This window comes from Oncorhynchus tshawytscha, linkage group LG23 (genome assembly GCF_018296145.1).
Source record: "Oncorhynchus tshawytscha isolate Ot180627B linkage group LG23, Otsh_v2.0, whole genome shotgun sequence".
NCBI lineage: Eukaryota > Metazoa > Chordata > Actinopteri > Salmoniformes > Salmonidae > Oncorhynchus > Oncorhynchus tshawytscha.
In genome coordinates this window covers 1,496,431-1,514,633 of record NC_056451.1, presented here as the reverse complement: position 1 = coordinate 1,514,633, position 18,203 = coordinate 1,496,431, and the positions used below count along the sequence as shown (strand labels likewise).

At 43.5% G+C, this 18,203-nt stretch overlaps 1 pseudogene; it reads right to left on the bottom strand.

The window, feature by feature from the left end:
- Positions 1-256: 256 nt before the first annotated feature.
- On the bottom strand, positions 257-4,952 carry LOC112223174 (annotated as a pseudogene).
- Positions 4,953-18,203: the final 13,251 nt, after the last annotated feature.

Genomic DNA, 18,203 nt, shown 5'->3' with positions numbered 1-18,203 from the left:
CTAACGTCTTATTTAATGACATCCAATGACCAATATCATCTCCTCCTATCAAAACTCTTATCTCACTTCCTCTAACTCCCATCTTAAGTGGCCTCTTAGCGCATACAGTAAGTGGAGGGGTGAAGGAATGTGAGTGTGTTTGTTTTCAAATTGGCTCCCATTATGTGGCAGTGATGAGTACAGACTATTAGTCAGTGAGGAAATACACAGCTGTGCAACAAGCTGAAATATGCTTATCAATAACTTTTCCAAAAGGTGACTGCTGATGTTGACAGTTGTTTAATTTATAGCCAGGGCTATACAAGAAACGTTAATAATTTCCATAACTCTCATTATGTTTGGCACCTAAGTGTTACTACTGCTCACTCATGATCTTCCTGTGTTTTTACCCTGGCCTGCAGCCCTATACTAGTGAAGGCAGCCCAACATCCGGACTACCTTAAGCCCAACGCTGAGCGAGAGGCTGCTGGGCGGAAGAAGGGAGGAATAGCTAACCGCTTCCTCCCACTAACCATCAATGAAGCGATGTGTTCTACGGAGCAGAACTACTGAGCAAACAGAACAGCTCCCTCCGTCCCCACACATGTTCAACACATTTCCCAGCACAAAACGATAATGGTGTATAAAAAAAAAAACGAGCGAGCGAAAGATTGACCTAACAATTCCTGTTCTCTCTACAGAAACGATACTAATCTGACTCCAGTGTTAGTTATAGACTATAGGGGTGGAGGCAGAGCATGCTCCCATATCCTATCATAGACAGACAGATGAGGCTGAAGTGTTAAGAGTGGAGACTGTACTAGTGCAGAGGGAGTGGTTATAAGCACACTCAACTATCACATGTTCTCTTTTGAAGGGAACCACACAGCAGTTGAGTACACTAAGCAAGCACAACGGACAGTGTCCAAGCAGATTTTTTTTATTTTATTGACACTTAATTTTAAAAAAACGGTATTATGTCCAACAGTGGTTGTGAGGTGGTCCACAGCCCACTCAGCACGTTAATATCCCTTTCGCACTATAATACCGACCAAACCGTGATGGCTCGCTTTTCCAGCTTTGTTCCAGAAAGTACAGGCAAAGCTCTACCAGGCCAGCGCAGTACAGTTTGGTTTGGCCCAGTTTAAATCAGCTCAATAGTGTGAACGTGTTATTAACGTGTTAATAACATATGGTTAATGTGTCTGTTTAGTGGTGTGGGGCTGACTGGTCACTGCCCACTAGCATCTAGACTGTCCGGGAGCAGCTTGGTGAGGATCCGGGAGCAGCTTGGTGAGGATCCGGGAGCAGCTTGGTGAGGATCCGGGAGCAGCTTGGTGAGGATCCGGGAGCAGCTTGGTGAGGATCCGGGAGCAGCTTGGTGAGGATCCGGGAGCAGCTTGGTGAGGATCCGGGAGCAGCTTGGTGAGGATCCAGGAGTGCAGTAGCTCAATCTCTGGCCGGAAGAGCTGGTGCTGGAGACCTTGGAACGAGTGCAAGGTGGTCGTCATCCCAGCCTTCTTCAGCACTGCCGTAGTTTCTCCTCCCCACTTATGGAACACCAACTCGTCTCCTGTCCCATGGCCCTGGAACAGCTCTGGGAGGGGGCTCCCCGCCCCTGCCCTCTCCTCCACAGCCTAGCAGGGGGAGAAGAGTCAGTCAGATACTTCTAGACTGCTTACTAGCACACACTATAGGTCCAATATCGCTGTCAGAACCAAGTGCAGCCAACTCCAGATAAATGCAAGGTCTTGGGACTGACTTGGAGCATCTTTGAATTGGGACACTGTATATCAATATACCAATATTTCTCTACCACTGTCTGTCGTTCAAAGGACAGTTTACTAGATAGTTGTAGATTTCTGGCGCTCTAGTTAAGATTTAGAATATTGCCTGGACAGGACATTATGCCCAGTGAGAGCCTCCCTTACCTGATATACTACAGTCCTTGTTGAGAAAGCTGGACAGAGCAAAGACTCCTGCTACGCCACGGTGATAACGGCACACTAGGTGGAGGGCCATAGCTCCGCCCATAGAGAAACCCCCTTTGGACGAGGAACAAGACAAAACAGAACATGTCATTGTACTGGGTCCATTAGGTCTCTTTCTGCAGGTATACACTGAAAATGTGTATTGAATATTGTATCCCAAGTGCTTTTCACGGGAAGATCACATTTTTCAACGGTGCATATTGGGAATAATATAATGTAGCGACATAATAATAAATATATTCATTTATTATTATGTATGAGTAACAGTAGCTTAAGCCATCCTGGCAGTTTAAGCGGTCCGAAGTGGAAAATACTCTGCCTTTGACTACGAAAGAAAAGAAAAAACATTCCTTAGTTCCACATCATCAGCTTTTTCGCTCCTCAGGAGTCGGCATCCGTTCACGAGCCCGTCCTTAATCTCACACATCTGGGTACATCTGGGCACACAGCGTACATCTGGGAAAGTGTGCAAGTACCCATCATCCTGTCAGAGGGGGAAGGGAAGAACGGAGATATGAGGGGAAGGGGGAGTTCACACGCTTTGCCCAATGAATAAAACATTTGTCCCTTAGATTCTCGGTTTCTTTCTTTACTTCACCGGCTACACTCGTTGAAAAAAAGGTGTTATCTAGAACATAAAAGGGTTCTTTAGATGTCCCCATAAGGATAACCCTTTGTAGAAGCCTTTCTGGTACTAGGTAGAACACTTTTGGGACCAGGCAGAGCCTTCTCCTATGGGGACAGCTGAAGAACCTTTTTTCTAAGAGTGTGTACTTTGAGACCGTCTTTCTGGTATACTCTCAATCTCTCATTCCAATCCACGATAACAAACCTCAATCATACATTCACATTCTAATGTCTCCTTTCTTAAACCCCTCCGTGGTGCTGTTTGGTACAGTGCTGCTGTGTGTTTTCGGTGTGTTTGCGAGCCTATATGTGTGAAATCACGACTGTGGTGATAGCTTCTCTTTCCTGAGAATTCCCAGCACATCCGTGCTTTTCTTAAAGAGTGAAAAACATAAACCCAAAAGCCTGCGGCAGTGGATTTTCCTTGAAAAACTTTTTTTCCACGGAAAGATCTGGCGCTTGTCAGTCCGTCAGCCTTGCAAGTGGACTCTGGGTACAGACCACTTCGTTTCTCCAGTATGCCGAGTGACTCCAATGGGTATTTATAGTTAATGACAAAATGTTATGATTTAGAAAGATAATATTTCAGCAGTCTCTCAGGAACATGTGTTTTTCGAATCACTTTCTCTGGGAGTGGAGTTCAGGGGCTTTTCTGGCGTTCCACACTGGGCCTTTCACACAAACGCTCGGCTCTTTTTTTCTACTCACAACTATTTCTGTAAATGTATATATTTCAGGGCTTGTAGGTTAACCCTTTTCCCACTGTTCCCATCGGTTTCCCCTTTCATGGACGGCTATCATTCGTTCTCTTACAAGGACATAAAACGTTGCGATGCCCCCCCACACATATTTCCCGTGGGAACTCTTACCTAGGTTCTAAAATAGTGTTTATGGCACTTGATCTGAGCAGTTTTATGTCATTGTTATTTACACGCGAACCTGATAACCAAAATATTTGGGGAAAAGGATTTGCAGAACCTGAGAATCACTCCGGAAATACTTTTACGGTTCATAATTGGCAGCGTATAAAAGGATAAAGAAACCTGATAACTTGCATTCTTCATTTTATATCATGACAGAGGGAGTTGAGAACACCAAGGCCAAGAGAGAGAGAGAGAGTGATGTGTGTGGAGAGCGAGATCAAGCAAATGGGCAAGTGGAGGGGTGCATAACAGACACATTCAGGGGGGTCATGGAGTTAGGATGTCATGAAGAAGGCAACGAGTGAGGGAGAAAGCATACAGCCAAATCTGACATACAGCCAGAAAGAGACAGGGAAATAAAACAGGCTAAGTAAGACAGCTCTAGTAGCAGTAGAAGTTGTGTGTCTGTGTGTCTGTGTGTGTGAGAGACACAGTACCTATGATCATCCTGTGTTTAGGTACTCCTGCCCTGACCTCCGCCTGTATGACCGCTCCCAGGGAGTTGGCCATGGCGTCTATAGACTCCAAGTGCTCCAGACAGTCCCGTGAGATTTTGTAGCGGTCAAACCACACATTGGACAGAACCCCCCGCATGGGTGTGTATGTGAGGGGTCAACAGAAAACAGAACAAGATTCAAAGTTTGGTTATGTAATGAGGAAAGGTTGGGGCAGTGAGGGTCAACTGGGAGGATGAGAAGATTTACCCCTTTCCACAATATCGTGCTGACCCGAACCACACTGGCATGGAAATGATCTACTCACATGGTCCATTCATCTCGGCACGGTAGTGTGAAAAGGGTATTAGGCTATGTAGCCTATTTAAATTGCTGTTCAGGGCCCATATTCATAAAGCATCGGTGTAGCATTGCTGATCTAGGATATATAATCGTAATCATTATTATCTAAAAGGCTAAACTGATCCTAGATCAACTCTGAGATGCTTTATGAATACATGCCCAGATGTTCTACTTGTCTGGGTTAGTTAAGTTATTTTAAAGATGACAGTTGAAGGGCTTTGTCTGTGTGTTGGGGGGGTGGGTATAATTTGAGGAATGTTCCAACAGGGACCTGTTTCAAAAACTTTGTAAAGTACAAGGTTGCCAACAAACAAAGCATACAAAGTAGCATGATCAATTCACCTAGCTAACTAGCTGCCAAATAGGCATCAACTCACCACGTAGCTTATTCTTAATGTTTAGGCTACCAGAGTGAGGACAGACATTTTTCGGGAATAAACGTGATGAGTGAAAAACGTAATGAAATAGCCCGCTCCATACCCTGTATCTTATTCTGCCGCTATACAACTTTGTATACGTTGTTTGTTGGCAACCTTATCTACAAAGTTTTTGGAACAGATTCCTGTTGGAACGTTCCACAAATTATACCCACCCGTGTTGAGGGGTTTCAGCAGCTTGACTGCAGGACTGTATAGAGCATTTACCTGGCTAGGGCTGTGGGATATACCACTCTGATGTGGGGGAAAGCCAGGTCTGGTAACGAAACCTCTTTGACCCATGCTCACACTCACTGTCCAGTGTCTCCTGCATGGCAGAAGTGAACAGTTAGCCAATATAACTGACTCACCAGTCACTAGGCTTACAGAGCAGAATAATGGTGTCACTAACATCCCTTTCACATGTTGCTGACTGTTGTTGGCATAAACCGTATTTTGAATCATATTGGTGATGCCACAATTATATTTTTTGTTGTTGAGTTGCTCAAAAAATTTTTCGATGAAAAGGATTTTACTATAATATTTGTTTTTAAATATTTGATAGATTATTTTATTTGACATTCATTTTACCAGGGAGATATCAGATAAAAACATAGCATTCTGTTTTTTTTCTCGTGATCAAGGCCAAACATGAAGTATCCTTAGAATAACATTTCCCAATGCTGACCACTCAATTGAATTTACGTAGCTACTGTTATCTACATTATTAATTTGCCACAGTAGGCCATATCATAACTCAGAGTTGCGTTGAAGCCACATAGTTTGTAGAGTTATGAAGTTCAAAGACAGTCCTGTCTGTCCATCAGAGTACAAAAGCTATCAGTATCTCATTTAAATGTACTCTGGCTATGCTACAGGCTAGGCTATAGGTAGGTAACCTACTAAAACTCCCAGTTATTATGAGGCTAGTTCAGCGTAGTTACTGTTGAATAAATGTCACTAAACATAGAGAGCATTGCAAAATGTAAACACCTGAGCCGTGTAAGAAGATGACTGATGCAGAGTGTTTCCCCGTTGGAGATGCAACACACTTGTGTAGAAGTTTGCTGCTCCGTACGGCAGCCATGACTTCTGTTAGTGTCGCGCGAGACTACAGAGCAGACAGACAGACATCTGTGATTGGATAGACGCAGAGCACAGAATGCCAAAACCTAAACTCCCGATAGGTTGTTCGACTGCAAGTTTTGCTCCATCATGATGATACAAAGACTAGGGAATGTACGCTGTATGCGCGCACGCTCCAATGCGAACAGGTATTTGCTACATTATTTTAGTTTTGCCACGAAGGCAACATTTGATAAGTTACTACAATACATTTTCACTTCCCCTATGTAGGTTAATCATGTCAGAATTAATGGTCAAGGACCAATTCCCCCCTGATGCTATTTAGAGCCACAAAAGTATGAGCTTACGTAGCCCCACAAAAACGGATAAAGCACTGCTTGGTCCAGTGTTTCAGTGTGCTCTATCTTGTGTGCAGTGATTTAATGGAATGTCTGGATCTTCAAATCAGTTTAAACACATTCTAAGGTCTTATCTTTTATAAACATAGGCCTGTTTTACTTAGATTCAGGTCATTTTTAGTTGCCTTGGACCACACAAACTGTGTCCCAACCCTGACCCCCAATAATGTTGCAGTGCGGGATCAGCTTGAAAGTGGGTGGCTGTATCTTGCTGTGCCAAATACCAAAACTATAAACCCACTCAGGGGTCATTCCCTCCATTTTGTGTAATAGAACAGACCATACATATTTCATGAAACGTTCACTAACATGCTTTACATGGGAATCTCCCCTGTTTAGAATAGTCTATTGATGTGAAACTTGATATTAGGCATACATGTCTGGGTCATGGTGTCTGTGCCATGTAATACTGTTGTCCTTTTATTCCTTATTTGACAGGGCACAATGGTTGCATGACAAAGGAATGCACAGGTCTCTTGGAGGTTGATCTATGAGTATGTGTGAATATGGGAAAAAAACATGACACATTCACACAATCATTAACACACTTAAAATATATATAAATCAGTGAGCAGCACAAATGTGTGCTTTAATTGTTTTTATGATCATTTCTTGGTTTAAATAGCTTCACTACGTTTAAATAAATATTCAATAAATCTCATTTGGGTTGTGTGTGAGTTGTTCAAAAGAACACAATGTGTTTCACATTTCATTGAAGCTAAGTATGGCCTTGTTCTGGATGGCTCATGTTTTGGATGGCATGCTGGAATTAATTCCCTCTGGGTGATTCATGGTGCTGATCGATAAGTAAACTCACTGTTGTCTTTCAACCTGGATTCAGAAGGTAGACGTAACGTACTGTAGTAAATGTAAATCTGGGACACTCCCATTAGTATGATATGTTACATTTCGTATGGTATGTAATTAATTTGTGGAGGTCCATCATCTATTTTGTATGATATGTTATGAATTACAATTCATATGATATTTATGAATTGCAATTTGTACAATATGTTACTAATTGAAATTTGTACGAAATGTTACAAATTTGCTAAAAGTATGATATGTTCCAATTTGTTATGGCTAGGTAGCTAGGTGGCTAACATTAGCTAAACTAGGGGGTAAGGTTAGGGTTAGGAGTTAGGTCAAATGGTTAAGGTTACAGTTTGGGTTAGCTAACATGCTAAGTAGTAAGTAATTGCAAAGGTTCTAATTAGCTAAAATGCCAAAGTTATCCATGATGAGATTTGAACACGCAACCTTTGGGTTGCTAGACATTCACATTATATGCCTTGCCATCCATCCCGAACCAACCACCCTACTTTTGGCTTTACCTTAAGTAACCTTGTGTGTTATGTAACCATACCAAACGTAATGTATCACACAAATTTTAGTGTCCCAGGTTTATGTTTACTATGTTGGGTCTAGTCTATGAGACCAGGCTGTGTCTTTAACCTGCATTGAGTGCTATGTGACAAGTATCTCACCTCACACTTTATTGTCAGTGCTGTACTCATGCATGCCATTCTTACACACCAACATGTCCCTGTGCTAACCTCGCCCAGCTCTATCCTCACCTGTTTGTTATTGCCTACGATACCATCTGGGTGTGCTCGTGTTGGTGTTCAAGTGTGCTACCTTGCTTCCGTGAGATACCCGTTGCAGCAGTGTCATAACATATTTGTGAGGGTTTGCAGGTTTTAACCAAACAGTGAAAAAAAGACCAAACGAGGTTGCTTGTTCTAAAGATCATTTTAGCACTCATACACCTCCTCCTCACAAACAAGCACTTTCTCATTAAAATTCTAACTCAGGTTAACCTATAAGTGTCTAAGTCATGTAGCTCATAGTAATAACTAATAGTAACAGCACAAACAAGTCCAAAAGAGAGAGAAAAATCTGTTAAAACTCTCACTATTTGTGTTTGAAAGTGAGAGAGAGAGAGGAGATAAAGAAAGAAAGAAAGAAAGAGAGAGAGAGAGAGAGAGAGAGAGAGAGAGAGAGAGAGAAAGATACAGAAGGAAAGATTTAGAGTGGGGTCAGGTTGTAAGTAAAGCATTGCAGTGGGTCTGGCGCTCTCTCAGGCTCTCAGAGGTTGGTTGTTATAAACAGTAAATAGTAGAGGCTCTGGTGGCCCACCGACAGTAGCTGTGGAAGACATAAATCAAACTGTGATTCTTTCAGCAGTTCTGTTATAGACTGAGTCAGAACTAAACATGCCACACACACACAAACAGGTTTCTTAGGGAAATAAATAGCTGATCTGTCTTCATTTAGGTACCCAAATCCCCCAGAGTTTTACGCCAGATGCTGTCTTCTCCTATATGTCTTCTCCTATAACTATATATATATTTTTCGAGGTGAAATCAAAATGGGAGACGTTGAGCCGTAGAGGACAATACATGATTTTGTTCATTCCTGCTTCTGGTTTTCACATATTGGAAAGTTTGACTGGGGAGTTAAGAGCACGTTGATCGCAGCCATTTTTTACCCTGCTGTTTTTCTTTTGCCTTTCATTTTCTACTTTTTTCTCTCTACACGTGAGCTCACTGGCGAGCCCTTGGAGGGCTGCCGTGGAAAGGTAGCATCTTCACATTGATCAGTGATGATAAAATAATCACCACACTCAGGTTGAGGGTAGAGATGAGTTAAACAACTCATCACTCTCCCGACTCAGAGGTCTTTCTGTGATTCAGGTCCATGAGGGCCTTTTTATTTATAGAGGGAATTTAGTTAGCAAAAGGAAATATGCCAGCAATGGAAACTTGTTCTCCCCTCTCCAGTTAAGCAGGCTACAGGGGATTTGTTTGATCTTACAGAGTACACTCATAACTTAAACGGACTCAACATGGACTCAAGACACAGCAGTCACATATTAATCAAACTTCAGTCCACTTCAAATCACACTTACACATGATAAGAAATTACATCACCTGACTCCTAGCTCTAGAACTATACATATCTATGGCCTTGTGTCATCTAGATATCAGTGTTTTATTACTATACTACTGCACATGATTCCATACACAACTACCCGTATTGGTTCTGCCAAGGCTTCTGAACTGTTTGCAGTAACAATTCATTTGTGCCTACTATTTGATCCGTGCCATGGATGTACTACAGGTTAGTATCCTCTTGGCAGAGGCTCCAGGTCGCTGTATGACCAGGAGCTGCCCTCACTCCCTGTATAGTGCTGATGCCACTGACTTCATTGACCTGCATGTCCCGCCTCAGCCCACGTTACAGTGCTGCCTTGACTGCTCTCTCGCTGCGTTTTATGGCCTCACTTCAAAGCTCCCTGCTGCATCCCTGCCAGAGAGCGCCACATAACTCAGCCAACATAAAAGTATGGCTGACCATACATTTTTACGGAGAGAAAAACCTAAGTAAACACAATGGGCTCCTAACAAGCAAACTAACAGAGGAACAATGCCACCGTTTCTGCCCATGTTCATTTGGAACCAGGTAAGACAGTTTTGCTTTTAATATCTGTAATCGTATTTTCATTATGTACCCAATCCATAATTCCTCCTACCTACAGCGGTGCAAAGGTATTGGGTTTTCAGGAATGCGCAATGGGAGGCCAAGGAATTTTTGGGCGATGTGATTTTATTTTCAGGGTTCGCTTTGATGTAGATGGATGTATTCTCCATTCTCTCCCTTACCGAGAAAATCAGAAGCATACATGTCAGCACAAAGGTCAACTGGTGAAAGTGTACTAGTGGTGTGGGGGCTGTGCTTTGGCAAAGTGGGTGGGGTTATATCCTTCCTGTTTGGCCCTGTCCGGGGGTGTCCTCGGATGGAGCCACAGTGTCTCCTGACCCCTCCTGTCTCAGCCTCCAGTATTTATGCTGCAGTAGTTTATGTGTCGGGGGGCTAGGGTCAGTTTGTTATATCTGGAGTACTTCTCCTGTCCTATTCGGTGTCCTGTGTGAATCTAAGTGTGCGTTCTCTAATTCTCTCCTTCTCTCTTTCTTTCTCTCTCTCGGAGGACCTGAGCCCTAGGACCATGCCCCAGGACTACCTGACATGATGACTCCTTGCTGTCCCCAGTCCACCTGGCCGTGCTGCTGCTCCAGTTTCAACTGTTCTGCCTTATTATCATTCGAACATGCTGGTCATTTATGAACATTTGAACATCTTGGCCATGTTCTGTTATAATCTCCACCCGGCACAGCCAGAGAGGACTGGCCACCCCACATATGCTCTCTCTAATTCTCTCTTTCTTTCTCTCTCTCGGAGGACCTGAGCCCTAGGACCATGCCCCAGGACTACCTGACATGATGACTCCTTGCTGTCCCCAGTCCATCTGACCGTGCTGCTGCTCCAGTTTCAACTGTTCTGCCTTATTATTATACGACCATGCTGGTCATTTATGAACATTTGAACATCTTGGCCATGTTCTGTTATAATCTCCACCCGGCATCTCCACCTGGCCACCCCACATAGCCTGGTTCCTCTCTAGGTTTCTTCCTAGGTTTTGGCCTTTCTAGGGAGTTTTTCCTAGCCACCGTGCTTCTACACCTGCATTGCTTGCTGTTTGGGGTTTTAGGCTGGGTTTCTGTACAGCACTTTGAGATATCAGCTGATGTACGAAGGGCTATATAAATACATTTGATTTGATTTGATTTGATTTACTGTTACTGAGAAGTTTACACAACCATTTTTAATGTTTAAGAGCAGGGTTTGGAAATAATCATCTTTATGGTCTCTTTACCCTTTCAACAGAGCTATGAATATCCACTATCTCTATCCTCTCTCAGATACCACTGCATCCATAGCTCCACCTCATCAACCCCATTGGCTCTGTCATATTACTGTAGCCTCCCTTCTCTAACAGTGTTCCTTCTGTGAAAGTCTGCTGCCAGTGCAGGAAAAACTTGGGGTATAGAATTTGCCTCTAAGCCCTGGTCCAGGGAATGTATGGTTCATTGGCTTATAGTGGTTGAGGTCAGACGCGGGCTAGGGAAAGCTGATCCTAGACCAGCGCTCAGGGCCAGGGGCAACGTCTCCCCAGAGTATTGGGGAAGCACCTGCTCTCCCCGGGCCTATGATTTAACCATAACACAGAGCTTCTGTAGCTCTCCTGACTTCAGACAGGTTTCCATTGCACAGGAAAAAAGGGAAGCAGTGTTTTCTGAGCTGTGAGCGGTCACAGTTTGGGGTCCTGCCAACTTCCAACTGTATTTTTGGAAAATAAAGGGCGAAGTGAGAGCATCGCCACAGCATTTTGCACGGCACAGGCTCCACTCTGGGTTGATTTTGGATGGAGGAGGCCCTCTGGAATGGATCTTCCCTCTTTGTTTTGAAGGACCTGTCATGGAGAATGACTAAGAAGCAGGAATTTTGAGAGGCATGGAATAGAGAGAGAGAGAAATTCAGAGAGAAAGTGATGCAACACACAGTCCTGTATAATGACTCATTTGAGCCCCCCCCCACAAATTAGAATGACCCTTGTATGTAATATTTTGGTTGTGTCTGAGACCATATTGAATATAATATTTCAAGCAGATAAGCCCCAACCAAGTCACTGGAATCACTGTTGTTTATCTGACTGGCTGAATAGGGAGAGATGCAGGAGGATTTGTAATGTGTGAAATCCAATATTCTCCAGGAAAGGAGAAGTTAGACAGCTCCTGATCTAATTTGCTCCCTTTCCCCTCTACCCCACCCCAAAACATTCTGTTCATTAGATGTTCTGTGTCATTAGATTCTGATGTCCCGTCCCAGGGGTGTCAGATCCCGTCACATCCCACACCCTGGCCCTTCCTCTCACCTTGCTTTGAAATAGGAAGTTATTTGTTATTCTTCCCCTCCCTCTTTCATTCTTCTGCGGAGAAAGGTTGAAAACCCCAAAAATGTATTTTAAAAAATGTAATTGTGGTGTTACACAAATGTGCTACATCCCCACATGCCTTGGACTTGAGATGCTCGACCCTGCAAAAGCTACTGCTCAACTGTTTAACTGTTTATGTCTCTTTAAAAAGTCATAGTCTATCTAAAGCCCTATTGGCACCATGGTCCATGCCCCCTTGAGACACTGACCTTGTGTGTGTCTTTGCAGCAGCGCCATGGTAGAGTGCTTGAAGCCTCAGGTACAATGGCCTCAGCTGGGTCACTTTGACTATCACTTTCATTCCATGTCAGCTCAGCTGCCGCTGGCAATTTCTGAAATGACACTGCAGGGCTGTTGCTAACCAATGTCCACTCTTGCATCCGCTCCCAGCTTCTATTCCTGTCGCCGCCGAGCAGCAGATGCTGGGAATCTGCCAGCCGGAATATAAAAAAGGGCCAGACGATGATGGTGCCCCCTCCAACAGGACTGACTTGATTTCAAAGAGAGAGAGAGAGAGGAGAGAGACATAGAGAAAGAAAAAGAGAAAGAGAGGTGGTATGGGGGCCAATGATAGGAGCAAGGGGGATCATTAATTTAGGGTCTTGAGTTACAGGCTCACATGCAACACTGAATGGCTTTCACTGACAGGTGACATGGATCTCCCCAGAGACAGAGGCAGAATTCCAAACACTTTGGTCTAAAGAACACAACGGTAGGGGCAATTCTCTCCGTGGCGGAGAGAGAATAGTTGGGCGACCAGATTTGAAGGTGAAGGGTCATAAATCTCAGTTATCAACACAGCAGTGACAAATGAGGTCCACACACTTTAAACTCCCTGATCTGATCTTAACTGTGCAGCCTGGGACTGGGTTTGGCACGTTTCCTGGCGGTGGAAAGTACGAGGGTGAAGGGTCAGAGGTCTTGTTAGTGATAGGGTGGATAAGTAGTGAGTAGATGGAGCTGAGCGCTACTTTGTCTGTCTTTCATTACTTTATTTCATTCTATCTTTTGATCGCGCTGTAATATTGAGATGAAAACGGGAGGAAACCTCACGGTGCAACATGAACTTTCTCTTTTTAGATGCAGTCAGAAACCCACATTTTATTATGTTTATTTATAAAAGAAATGCCGGGAAATAATGTTACGTTCCACATATGTTTTCATGTATGTATATCCCCGGTGCACCAAGGACTTTATGTTTAAAAGTGAGAAAAGAATGATTTGCAACACTTACGAGTAACAGAGCTGCAGAATATTCTAAACACAATTAAAGTAGTGTTTGCTACTATAGCAACACCCTGTGCCATAGCAACCTGGAAGAATCCCACACATGTAATTTGGGTGTGTTTCAGAGAGGAGAATTTCAGAAGTTCAAGGTAAACATGTGCTATGTAACAGTTTCTGTGTGTGTGTGTGTGTGTGTGTGTGTATGCGTGTACACGTTTTACTATACTTGTGAGTGCCAGAAGTCCTCACAAGAATATTAAACCAACAAAAATTCAGAGAAGTGAGGATATTTTACTGGTCCTCACTTGTAAAAGGCTATTTTAGGTTTAGGGGTTAGATTTAGAGTTCGAATAAGGATTAGGGGTTAGTGGTTATGTGTTGGGTTAGGGTTAGGAGACAGGGTTAGGGTAAGGTTTCGTGTAAGGATTAAGGTTAGGGGTTAGGGAAAATAGGATTTTTAATGGGAATCAATTGTTGGTCACCAAAAAGTGAAGGTCACAGCGGGTAATGTTACAGGTTGAGGTGATAATAACGGCAAAAGTTGGAATATTATTGCTGAGAATGTCACAAGAGTCAGGAGCTTGGGGAAGGAAATGTAATGGCTGTAAATGTAGCGAAACAGGTGACAACATAGCTGTTACAGGTGAGAATCAATTAGTCATTCATTGAGTGGTAGATATACAAGTTGTATAGTCAAATTTATTCTAGTTGTTTAGCAAAATATATTATAGTTGTATAGTCAAAAATGTTTTCGTTGGATAGTCAAATATGTTATGTATAGTCAAATACAGGAAACTGCCAAAATAATGGAAACACCAATATAGAGTGTTTTAATAGGGCGTTGGGCCACCACGAGCCAGAACAGCAGCTTCAATGCACTTTGGCATAGATTCTACAAGTGTCTGGAACCTTATTGGAGGAATGTGAGACCATTCTTCCACGAGAAATTCCATAATTTGGTGTTTTGGTGATGGTGATGGAAAACGCTATCTCAGAAGCCGCTCCAGAATCTTCCAGAAGTGTTCATTTGGCTTTAGATCTGGTATGTGAGACCGCCATGGCATATGGTTTACATTGTTTTCGTGCTCTACTAAGCATTGTTTAGTCAAATATGTTATAGTTGTATAATTATAGATGTTATACAGTTTCACACACACATGCACACGCTCGCACCCATGCAGGCACACACACGTTCGAATACTGTCACATGACCAGGAAGCAGCAAGTTTGAGTGGCGATACAGTGCTTCTGTGTTTTATGCTTTTTGAAACACTTATGCGTTTTGTTTTAAGTGTTTTAGTTTGGGACAACAGTGTTATTGCTGTTCTTAACATACCGTGGTGGCCGGATTTTGCCGTCTCCTGGAGCTAACGTTAGCAGGCTACTCTCGGCTAGCTAGGTTACCTAGCTCTCACTGGCAAAGCTTATTTGTTGACTCCTGTTTCTGACCCAAGTATAATGATGTTGGATTCCTCTGATTTGGATTCGGATCCATAGATGGACAGTTGCCATGAAATAGGAGACCTGTGATATGTTCACCGTAGTAAAAGAGTGTACTGACTTTTACACTTGTAAATAGTGTAAGCAACTTGTTTCCTCAAAATACTGGATCATTGAACTACTAGAGGAGGACAGGATCCTAAAAGAATGTCTCGCTCTGGCTAAGGAGACTCCAAGATTGCATGTTGTTTTTGATGCGGGGATAATCCAGGGTTCTCTATGAGACTGGTCTCCTCTGTGGTAGCCACTGAAGATCCTACCTTGGACCAAGTTCCCATATTAACACATTGTTTTCTGGATCTGGTCCTGCGTTACTGAGCTGGCCAGCCCCTAGATCAGCCCCCATAGCACGTCCCACAGGCTCGCAGCGACCCTCTCATCATCCTCCAGTGGTGGTTGCTATAGGGAGCTCCGTAGTTAGGGATGTGGTGGTTGTGAAAGCAAGGACCCACTGCTTCCCTGGAGCCCCCATTCGGGACATAGATCACCAGGTCCCTGCAGTGATGGAGAAGCCGCCGAATGCTCACACAGTAGTCATTCATGTTGATACAAGCGTCATCCATCTTCCTAAATTGGAGCAATTAAAAGATGGCTTCAGAAGGCTCATAGTCAGACTAAAGCAGACAGGCAAGCGGGTTCTCATTTCCGGTCCTCTACCAACAACAGAATTCTTTAGTCATCTCCTCTAGCTACACTACTGGCTTAAATCCTACTGTGCCTCAATGGATTTGGAGTACATTGAAAATGTTTACCACTTTTAGGAGAGGCGCCAGTTTTACAAGAGGGATGGCTTGCATCCATATATGAAAGGGGCAAAAGTTGTCTGGTGTATGCTATTGCCCCCCACAGCTAACCAGACTCTGTCAGAGTTTCAATCAGTCTCTCTGTCCCTGCAGAAAGCCTTTGCTGATCTGAAATTAGTACTTAATGTAGGTTTAACCAAGTATGTTATTTTCCAAATCACTTAAAATGTATCTGATGATTTATGCATATGTACTTTTAATGGTCTGGATTGATGAAAACCAATCTTTCAAAAAGCATGTTGATGAGTTAGTTAATTCTTTGGGCTGGGGGCAGTATTGAGTAGCTTGGATGAATAAGGTGCCCAGAGTAAACTGCCTGCTACTCATGCCCAGTTGCTAATATATGCATGTCATTAGTAGATTTGGATAGAAAACACTCTGAAGTTTCTAAAACTGTTTGAATGATGTCTGTGAGTAGAACAGAACTCATATGGCAGGCAAAAACCTGAGAAAAAATCCAACCAGGAAGTGGGAAATCTGAGGTTTGTAGGTTTTCAACTCATTTCCTATCGAAGATACAGTGACATATTGGTCATATTGCACTTCCTAAGGCTTCCGCTAGATGTCAACAGTCTTTAGAACCTTGTTTGATGCTTATACTGTGAAGGACGGGGGAATGAGAGGGGAATGAGTCAGAGGTCTGCCAGAGAGCCATGAGCTCAGTCTCGCGCACTCACATGAGAGTTAGCTCTCTCATGTATTGTGTAACATGAAGTCCTATGAGTGTCATCTGATCATCAAAGGTTAGTGATTAATTTATCTCTATTTCTGCTTTTTGTGACTCCTCTCTTTGGCTGGAAAAATGGCTGTGTTTTTCTGTGACTTGGCTCTGACCTAACATAATCGTTCGTGGTGCTTTCGCTGTAAAGCCTATTTGAAATCGGACACTGTGGTGGGATTAACAAGAAGTGTATCTTTAAAATGGTGTGAAATACTTGTATGTTTGAGGAATTATATTTATGAGCCACCTTTCCAGCAAGTCAGTTCGTCAAATGTATGCCCTGCTAGAGCTGTCCCAGGCAACTGTAAGTGCTGTTATTGTGATGTGGAAACATCTAGGAGCAACAGCAGCTCAGCCGCGAAGTGGTAGCTCACACAAGCTCGCAAAACGGGGCCGCTGGGTGCTGAAGCACGTAATGCATAAAAATAGTCTGTCCTCAGTTGCAAGACTCACTACCGAGTTCTAAACTGCCTCTGGAAGCAACGTCTGCACAAGAACTGTTTGTCAGGAGCTTCATGAAATGGGTTTCCATGGCCGAGCAGCCGCACACAAGCCTGAGATCACCATGCACAATGCCAAGCATCGGCTGGTGTGATGTAAAGCCCATTGGACCGTGGAGCAATGGAAATGCGTTCTCTGGATCTAGCAGTCCGACAGACAAATCTCAAATCTCAAATCTCAGCATACTGCCAACTGTAAAGTTTAGTGGAGTAGGAATAATGGTCTGGGGTTGTTTTTCATGGTTCTGACTAGGCCCCTTAGTTCCAGTGAAGGGAAATCTTAACGCTACAGCAAACTGTACAATGACATTCTAGATGATTCTCCGCTTCTAACTTTGTGGCAACAGTTTGGGGAAAGCCCTTTCCTGTTTCAGCATGACAATACCCCTGTGCACAAAGTGACGTCTATACAGAAATGGTTTGTCAAGATCGGTGCGGAAGAACTTGACTGGCCTGCACAGAGCCCTGACCTCAACCCCATCGAAAACCTTTGGGATGAATTGGAACGCCGACTGCGAGCCAGGCCTAATCGCCCAACATCAGTGCCCGACCTCACTATTGCTCTTGTGGCTGAATGGAAGAAAGTCTCCGCAGCAATGGTCTCAGCTTTAGTTCCTGTTTAAATAAAAGTTAAATAAATACTAAAAAGGTCAAATATGTTAGTTGTATAGTCAAAGATGTTATACGTGTATAGTAAAATGTATTGTAGTACAGAAAGACTCCACAAATATTGTATTGTCTATTTGTCACGTTCTGACCTTAGTTCTGTTGTTATGTCTTTGTTTTAGTATGGTCAGGGCGTGAGTTGGGTGGGTTGTCTATGTTCCTTTTCCTGTTTTTGGATTTCTGTGTTTGGCCTGGTATGGTTCTCAATCAGAGTTAGCTGTCAATCGTTGTCCCTGATTGAGAACCATACTTAGGTAGCCTGGTTTCACTTTTGAGTTGTGGGTGATTATTTTCTGTTCTGTGTTTTGCTTCACCGTACAGGACTGTTAGTTTTTGTTGTTTTATTGTTTTTGTTCAAGTGTTCAGTATTTGTATTAAATACAATATGGACACCTACCACGCTGCGCATTGGTCTGACATTTCTTACTCCTTGTCAGAGGAGGATGAAGACAAGCATTACAGAATCACCCACCACAACCGGACCAAGCAGCGTGGTACCCAGGAGCAGCGGGTTCAAGACTTCTGGACTTGGGAGGAGATCTTTGATGGCAAGGGACCCTGAGTACAGCCGGGAGAATATCGCCACCCCAAGGCAGAGCTGTAGGCAGCGAAAGCCGAGAGGTGGTGGTATGAGGAGGCAGCACGGCAGCACAGCTGGGACAAAAATGTATTGGGGGGTAGCACACGGGGAGTGTGGCTAAGTCAGGTAGGAGACCTGCGCCAACTCCCTATG